Source organism: Cervus canadensis, chromosome X, assembly GCF_019320065.1.
Source record: "Cervus canadensis isolate Bull #8, Minnesota chromosome X, ASM1932006v1, whole genome shotgun sequence".
Classification (NCBI taxonomy): Eukaryota; Metazoa; Chordata; class Mammalia; order Artiodactyla; family Cervidae; genus Cervus; species Cervus canadensis.
In genome coordinates, this window is record NC_057419.1 from 114,398,780 (window position 1) to 114,407,244 (window position 8,465).

Here is an 8,465-nt window from a genome sequence, read left to right on the forward strand (position 1 = left end):
GGAAGATCCCCTGGAGAAGGGCATGGCAAGCCACTCCAGTACTCTTGCCTGGAGAATCCCATGGACAGAGGATCCTGGCGGGCTACAGGCCATGGGGTCTCACAGAGTCAGACACGACTGAGTGACTAGCATTAAGGGGAATACTTCTCTAGACAAAGGGGCAAGGTTTACAAAGAGGGGAGCTTTTAACATGGCCTGGAGACCCCATCCCCTTGCCACCGGCTCCTGTTCTTAATGCATCAGACTCCAGAGCTTAGAGCCCCACCCCGGTTCAGGTGACAATGCACATGACAGAGCCGCAGCTTCCTTGATCATGCTGGTGTTCATTGTGAATAATAAAAACATACAAGTGAGATCTTCTGGAGCAAATGAATTTTATTGGAAGAACACACGTATTTAACAAAATATAAGAAACTTAAGTAAGGAATACATTTTAAAGACACAGAAATTTGGCTACATCAGGGAAACTCAGCAGTATCTCCTTCTTCTTTGTCTTTTTTTTTTTTTTTTTTTGGCCATGACTTACAGCATGTGGGATCTCATTCCCCAACCAATGACTGAACCCCCTCGCCCCTGTATTGGAAGCACGGAGTCTTAACTACTGGACTGCTGGGCAAGTCCCAAGAGTATGTGTTTTTATATTTTCTACAATGAAAGGTTACCAGTGAACCTTTGCAGGCTCTCACTCATTCTTGTGGGTTTAGTCCAACCATAACGAAAGTATTACTTGTTCAACTAGGATAAGATGAAATGTATACCAAACCAAGTAGCTATGGCCAGGAAACTCAGTGACACAGAAAATAGAAGGCTGTGGGAAGGTCTCAGAGAAAAGAGGCCTGCTAGAGAGACCAATGAGCCTGAGACACTGCCTTCCATCCTGTGGAATACAAATAGAGCATACAGGCACTTTGACATGCCCCCATGGGTATAATATTTTTAAAGATTTCTTGAGTAAGCACAAAAGCACATATTATACAAAATGAAAACAACCCAAAGTCCAAGCCATTCCCAAAGGCACAATACCGCCGAAGCAATTTCTGGTCAAATGACAACTCGCTGATGTCACAGGGCCACTCCTTCAGCTGAAGTCCTCCGAATGAAGTTGATGACTTCTGTAAAACTGCTATGATTCTATAAAATTCAAAATCCTATGGACTAAAGGTTAACTTTATACACCACTAATGCAGATACTATGTATACATAGAGAAACCAAGGCAAAACCAGAATACAGAAGCTGTAAATGGCATTACCCATTTCCCCTAGGAGAAACATTCTTCCCGCTCTGTTCTAAAATCTAAAAACACTTGGAGGGAGGTGACACTCATTTGTGACCATGGGAGGGTCTTTTGTTAATTATTTTTTTAAACCCCAATATTGAGGTATGAGCAATGACTGACATACAAAAAGATGTACACATTTAATGTATACAATCGAATGAGTCTGGAGATAAGTATACATCCAAAAAGCATCTCCATAATCTATACCATAAACACACCCATCCACTCTTAAGTATTATTCCACCTTTATAATTTATTATTAGTAGTATTTGGGAATAGAAACATGACAGAACAAGATCTACCCTCTTAGCCTTTTCAGTACACATCAGTTCCGGGGTCTGGAGGAGATGCACAGGTGCTTGGCTTTAACTACATCCCGTATCCTGTAGCTCAGTACATTGACAACATACTAGAGGAAAATCTGCAACAGGCCTTTGAGCATTCTGGAAGGTGCTTTGTCTGACTGATGGGAGAGGCTGGGTAAACCAGTGAATCTCCTTAGGATTCACTGAGGTGGGTCCACTGCTGCTCTATTTCAAAGCTGATAAGAAGTAGTACAGTAGGCGTGCACATGAATAAGGAGAAGTGAAAGAAGCTCAGAAAGCCAACCCAAATCGAAACTGTGAGGTGGCCTGGCTGGCAACACTCAGTAACCCAATTTGGGTGCATGCTGGAGTCACCATAGTGGACTGGGAGGGCAAATTCAAATCCAGAGGGATGAAGAGACCATTCAAATTGTACAGGAATGCACAGATTTGGCTCATTCTCTCCATTCTTTTTGACAGAGCTGCACACTAAACTTCCATAACTAAAACTCTGCCGGATCTGAGTCCTTGCCTCCTCCCAAGTATTCTAGCAGGTCCTGTGCACCACAAGACACAGAAATAGGACCTCTGCCAATTGGAGATCAAATCTCTGCTCCTTCAGAGTGCTTGAGAAAGAGAGGGTGAGAGATGAAGTTCAGCTCCGCTTGCCAACAGACTGCTGACGTCAGCAGAGTGACTTAAACCATCTCTAAACAAGGTTTGTACTATTAATCCTCATGCCCACTGATCCTATTGATCACAGAGGATTCGCCCTGAGCACATATGTATGGGTAAAAAGCTCCTAGAGGATAAGCAGTCACTCATACACTTTACCTGTCCATCAGGTGCTGTTTCCAGAAGTTCCTCTTGAGAAAGTTGTCTGCACAGGTCTGGCTATGGCCAAGAATTCAGAATCATCACTTGGAGGGATGGTGAAGATACACATGGGACCTGGTATCTCACGGGGAGCACATTGTAAGGGACACCCAAATAAGGAAAATTAAATTGCTCATGCTGTGTCAGGGAATGTTTGACGGGAGGATTCCTACGTGCTGTCTCTCATGAGTCCTTTGTCCCTCTTCAAGTGGAACAGCACGCTGCTCCCAGGGACTGAGGTCATTGTGTGAGGCAAGCATGAGTCTCCTTTAGTAAACATTCTCCTTAGGAGAAAACAGCTTAATCTCCTTCCCCTTACTTGAGATATAGATTGTCTCCTGACCTTGTGACTAACGTTACCCCTTGTTCCCTTGGTAACGGTTGCTGTACATTTGGTTTTCTGATCTCTATCATTCCCGAAAGAAGTTTCTTGTACTGCAGCCTATATATACTCATAGAAAAATCATTAAAGCACCTTTGCTCCATCAGAGCTTAGGTCCCCGGGTCTTTTTTGTCTCTCTCTCTCTCTTTCTCTCTCTCTCTTTCTCTCTTTCACTTTCTTATCGTCGACTCCGCACCACAAGGTTCCGGTCCATTAAAGGACCCCAACAATGCTGAAAAGGGACGAGGACTTCTTTGTCACCTTTCCTCAAAAACTCTGGAGTATGGTCAGTTCTTTGTCTGACTCTGCTAAATCACTTCATTCGTATCTCACTCTGTGTGACCACACAGACGGCAGCCCACCAGGCTCTGCTGTCCCTGGGATTCTCCAGGCAATAGGCTGCCATTTCTGACTCTCTGCAATGTATGCAAATCTTTTCTGTAAGTTAAGCAAGCCTCTTGGGAATTTGAAAAACCAAAGTGTTCCTTCAGGGACCTGGCAGCAAAAGGAGTGGCCAAGAGCCCATAAAGCTAGAGGAAAAGGGCAGAAAATATCAACGGAAAAAAAAAATAGTGTAAGCAAGAGCAGTTCCTTCTCAGAACTCCCCTAGATTATATACTGTGCAACAGTACAGCTGGACAAAGAGCTCCCCTTCCACAACAGCCATCTGTCACAGGTCTAGGCAACACAGAGCAAGGAAGAGACAGCAAAGCCTTCACTTGCAGACAAAAATCACAATTCACTTGGGAAAATGGAAAACAATCCTGTTCCCCCAATAAATGCCCTAGTTTATACAAAAGCCATTATCTTCTTATAGTATATCCATCAGGGCCCGTTATTATCTTCTATCCCTCAGTATTACTAACCCAAAGGAAGGGCACAGGAAGGGAGAAAGGAGACAGGAGAAAGAGCCCTGAACCCACAATGCCCACCACAGTCGTCACACCAAAGACCCTTGTCCTCCCCACTGGCACTCTTTCCTTATACTCTCAGAGCCTCCTCCTCATAGCCCTGCTGGGTCCAAATTTCCCAAATCAAGAGAAAGCAAAAGCCTGACATGCGGAAACCATCGGGCCTTTTCGCTCCCCCAATTGAGCTCCCCTTTCCTCTCCCCCACTCCAGTAGCCCAACACCACAAAAAATACATAACTGTCCCTCCACTGTTGTACCAACACCACCTTCTTCCTTGAGAGGGCAGAGAAGGTCCCCCTGAGGCAATGCCACCCCCACCAACAGGAAACCCCAAATGAAAGAGGAGCCACCACCAGCCAGCCTTTCTGCTAGAAAGGCTTTCTAGCAGATCCATGGGTGGGAGAGACAGGTACAGCCTGGGGGTGCAGCCCTCTACAGCAAGAAGAATACAAGGGCTTCATCCTCCAGCTGGGGCACCTGACTCGGGAGGTTCCTGGACATCCAGGCTCATTGGCATATGCCCTGAAGGAAGCAAATGGCCCCGGATTCATGGACAGTTCACTGACAAGACCCATAGGACCTCTGTCTTCCAGCCAATGTGCAGAGTGTGCTCAGTGGAAGAGTGCAGAAAGTGAATGTGGAAAGTTCCAACCACATTCTGACAAACAGAGTCGGGACTCCTCAGGATCCCCAATGTGCCCTCGCTCGGCACAATGGCACAGAATTCTGACATCAGGCTACCGCCAACTTCTGCCCCAGACTCAACATTTCCCATGCCCCACATGCTGCCATTGCCAATATGCACCTTCTTTAGGACATTAACATGGAACCTGAGGTGTGTGAGTGTCAAAGGAAGAAGTGTCTGGTTAGTACATCAGTAGAACACACCAGCAACAGCAGTTCACTTTCATGTGCCTCTTTATCGCCACAGGTAGTCTCAACAGACTTGAGCAGTCTACTCAACCAAGTGCAGTCAACATCAGTGGGCACCTCCCAGGAGACCCTCTCAGACTACTGCTCTAGAGCACAGTATAGGAGGGGGAAAGGTCACATTTCCTGAGCCACTTTTCACAGCCTAAGGCAGTGCACAGACTGAACCAGGAACACAAGAACATCCCTAACAGTGAAGTCCTAATTCTGAGGAATGCTGTCACATAGGGTAAAGCCTTCATCATGAAAGTCTCACCTTTGCTGGAAAGGAATCCACTCTGATGTTACACTCAGCGATGTGCACTATTATGTTCAGTCCCCTTGCTACAATGATCCCAGGCAGTACCAGGGATTGAGAAATAGGTAGGAGACACTTTTGACCACAGGAAGTTCAATGCACCTTTCACATTGAGGGCCTATGTCCTCCCGTCCAGCTTTCTCCTTGTGCACTGACAGCAGCTCTACAGAGGGTCACTCTTCCCAGCCCCTTCCCCACCTCTAGGCTTTAGGCACCCCAACGAACGTCTGTATGTAGCCAGTCATTCCATCTTTCCTGATCAGTGAACTCCTTCCTGCTTTGAGCCTCTAATCTCTACAGTACTTCTCCTGAAAAGAACCGATAGTCAAAAGTGGCCTGAGAACCACTCGTGTAACTCATTTGGTTCAAGATTCAGTTGGTACAGCTCCTATGGAAAACCGTATGAAAGCCCCTCAAAAAATGAAAAAGAGAACTACCATCTAGTCCAGCAATCCCACTTGTCTTAAGTATCCAAAGGTGTACCTCACACCAAGAATTTCTAGAACATTCACATTCCCACGAGTGAGTAGACATTCACTGAGGTACTGTCTCATGAGCCTAAGTGACATGGCTGGCCTAGGAATGAATTCCTGGGAAAGAACCAGCAAGCCAGATTCCATCTCAAATTCAGAAGAGGATTACCTTCTCTTTCCACGAGAGCCCTGATCTGTGACACTCTCACCAACTGGAGAGTCAACTTTTTGGCATCTTCAACCTTGTAACTTATTTTGAAGTGCCACTACACAGCAGATTGACCTCTTTTTTTTTTTTTTTTGTGGGGGCTGTCCAGCCTAGTAACTTTTGAGGTATGTGTGTCTCTAGGAATGGGGGCAGGAAAGTGTGTCTGTGTGCTCAGTCATGTCAGACTCTTTGCAACCCCATGGGCTGTAACCCGCCAGCCTCCTCTGTCCATGGGCATTCCAAGGCAAGAATACTGGAGTGGGTTGCCATTTCCTTCTCCAAGATTGACCTCTTAAACCATCCATTTAGGTTTTCTTGACCCCTGCCTCCAATGAAGCCAGCCAAGATGACTTTGATGGGCAGTGGAACAAGTGTGTGTGGAAGGGGAAGCAGGCCTCACCTTTATTCTTATGTTTCACAACTGTCTTGACTAGGAAATAAGCCAGTTTTGATCATCGACATGTCACCTGTGGAAGGAACATGGGCTTAGGACAGGTTTCTCTAAGTATCTCAGGCTTCAGGGTTTCACTGAGGAGGAAGCTATCACGACCCCCATCTTTCACAGCTTTAAATTAGTTTCACCGTTGACAGGGACAACCAAAAAATGTCTTTAAACATGCCCTCTAAAGACTACACACTTTAGTTTCCAATCACAAAGAAATGTGGATTTTCTTTTAACCTTCGCTGAATGAAATTCAGGTTCTGTGATGCCACCTTCTGGATAAAACCCATGCTAATAAAGCAACAGAGGAGCCCGAGGTTTCTATGTAACTAGAGCTTAGAAGTGTCTTGCGATGCACCTTAGAACAGTTCATATTTCTATTTAGCGCTTTTCCCCCACCCCAATGTGAAAACTCTTCCACAGATTTTCAACAAATTAACCACTGCCCAGAAGAGAAGTAATGTTACACAGACAATGAAAGCGAGGAGACCTTTTCGGCACTGCCAGTTAACAAGCACCCTCCTGGTGCCAGAACTTGGTGCTGAGCCACATCAGCTTTGGCATAAGGCGTCAGAGATGGCCACACAAGAAAGTGGCTCAGAGCAAGGCAAGGTGTGAGTTGCTGGGCTACCTCTTGACATGATAGCAGGATTAAAGAGGCTGGTTTCCAAAGAGAAGTTCCGTAATATCTGAGGAAATTTGCTGGCCCTGTGAAAGGAAACAAACATTTGGTTGAATTGGGGGCCTGGACAGGTAGGGAGACGAGCTAAATGATGCCACATTGTTCTGTTCCCACATTCTGGAAATGGTGTACTAATTCCTTCAGAGCCTCCTGTGTGCTGAGCACTTTACAAAAACCATACAAGAGATATCCATGAGAGCAAGGTGTGATTCCCATTCGGCAAATGTGGAAATTGAGGCTCAAAGATGACAGTAAGAAAGAGTGAGACTCAGACGCTAAAATTTATTTTTAATGAAACAGGAGGCATTGTCTCAGCAACATCTGCAAGGCAAAAAATAACAGTATTGTGCCCCCCGCCCCCCTCCCCCACAAATGGCAGAAGGGTAAATATTTAATGAAGTCTTGACCTGCATATTACTTGAATTGTTAGCCTACATCTCCAGGACCCCTGCAAAGTAAATGCCCACCCACTTATAGAGGGGATAGCCTGGTAGACTATCATTCTCTGCCACTCACTTGGTGTATAGGCCTCATCTTTCTCCCCTTTCCTAAATAGAGCTGGCTTGAAATTACATTCAAATCCATGTTCCCATACCTGAAAAAAACAGCACTCCTATAGTCTCTGGATTCCTAAAATTTGTTTTTCACAATCCCGTCCAGTCCAATCTGCTTCTGCCTGGTATTACAAGTGTTTTCCAAAAGCATATAAAGATCAGAACTCTGATGTGAAAATGGCAAGATCAGGCTTTTTGGAAAGGTGACATTCTAATAAATTCAGTATGTCTATAATAATGGCACTCATGCTGAACTGGAACAAGATGCCACTGACTAGTCAAAGACATCGATTATAAACATAGTGTCTGAGCAGTGCTCAGGGCAGTGATCCTGACAGTGTTGCAAGTTCCTATCTTAGAGACCCAGGGAAGACATTTCAACACCATGTTAAAAAATGTTGCAGCTGACGGGATGGATGCTACCCTCCTCCCAGCATTTGTGGCCCCACAGAACATAAGGTTGCACTTACTCATCTGGCAGGTCTGGACAGCTAATTCCGGGTCCATTCTCTTCTCCTTACAGGCCCATCGGCTGGCCAGTACTCGATTTTGCCATCACCAGGTCCTGAAGGAAACAGTGATTTTACAGATCTACAAGGAGACTTGCTTACAGATGGACAGCCTAACACAGTTGCAGGAAAATTAGGTAAGTTGGAAGCTCGTAACATGAGTGGCTGGGGCAAACTTCCCCTTCCCCTGATCCACAAAACACCAAGGCAACCAAGGGCCGTCAGCTGTCCTAACACCACACACGATCCCTCAGAGCCTTACTGTCTCGTTTCACGTAGGAAAGAACAGAAAGACCCTCAATGGTTAAGAAAGGTCACCAAAATGGCCAAGATCAACATTTGAAGCAAGCCCCGGCAACGATATATCCACCCCAAACGCCCTACAATAGAAAGCAGAATCAGCTCCATGGCGGCCGCCCCTCACCAGTCAGACTGTCAGGCACCCCCACCCATCTAGCCAAATGCTCCCGCCCTTCCCTCACTTTAAGCCACAAACACGACAAAGCAGTAAGACCACAACTGGGAAGGAGGCTCCGAGACGCACATTTAAACAAAGAACGTCTTCTTCAAGTTTCATCATGCTGGTACAATAATGCCCAACACCAAACCCGGAAGTG

At 45.8% G+C, this 8,465-nt stretch overlaps 1 long non-coding RNA gene across 1 annotated transcript; it reads right to left on the reverse strand.

Moving 5' to 3' along the window:
* Positions 1-4,662: 4,662 nt before the first annotated feature.
* On the reverse strand, positions 4,663-8,217 carry LOC122435947. Its single transcript, XR_006267745.1, has 3 exons — positions 7,810-8,217; positions 5,951-6,811; positions 4,663-5,736 (listed from the first exon to the last, which is right to left on the reverse strand). It is a non-coding gene; the product is annotated as an uncharacterized LOC122435947 (long non-coding RNA).
* Between the last annotated feature and the right edge of the window lie 248 nt (positions 8,218-8,465).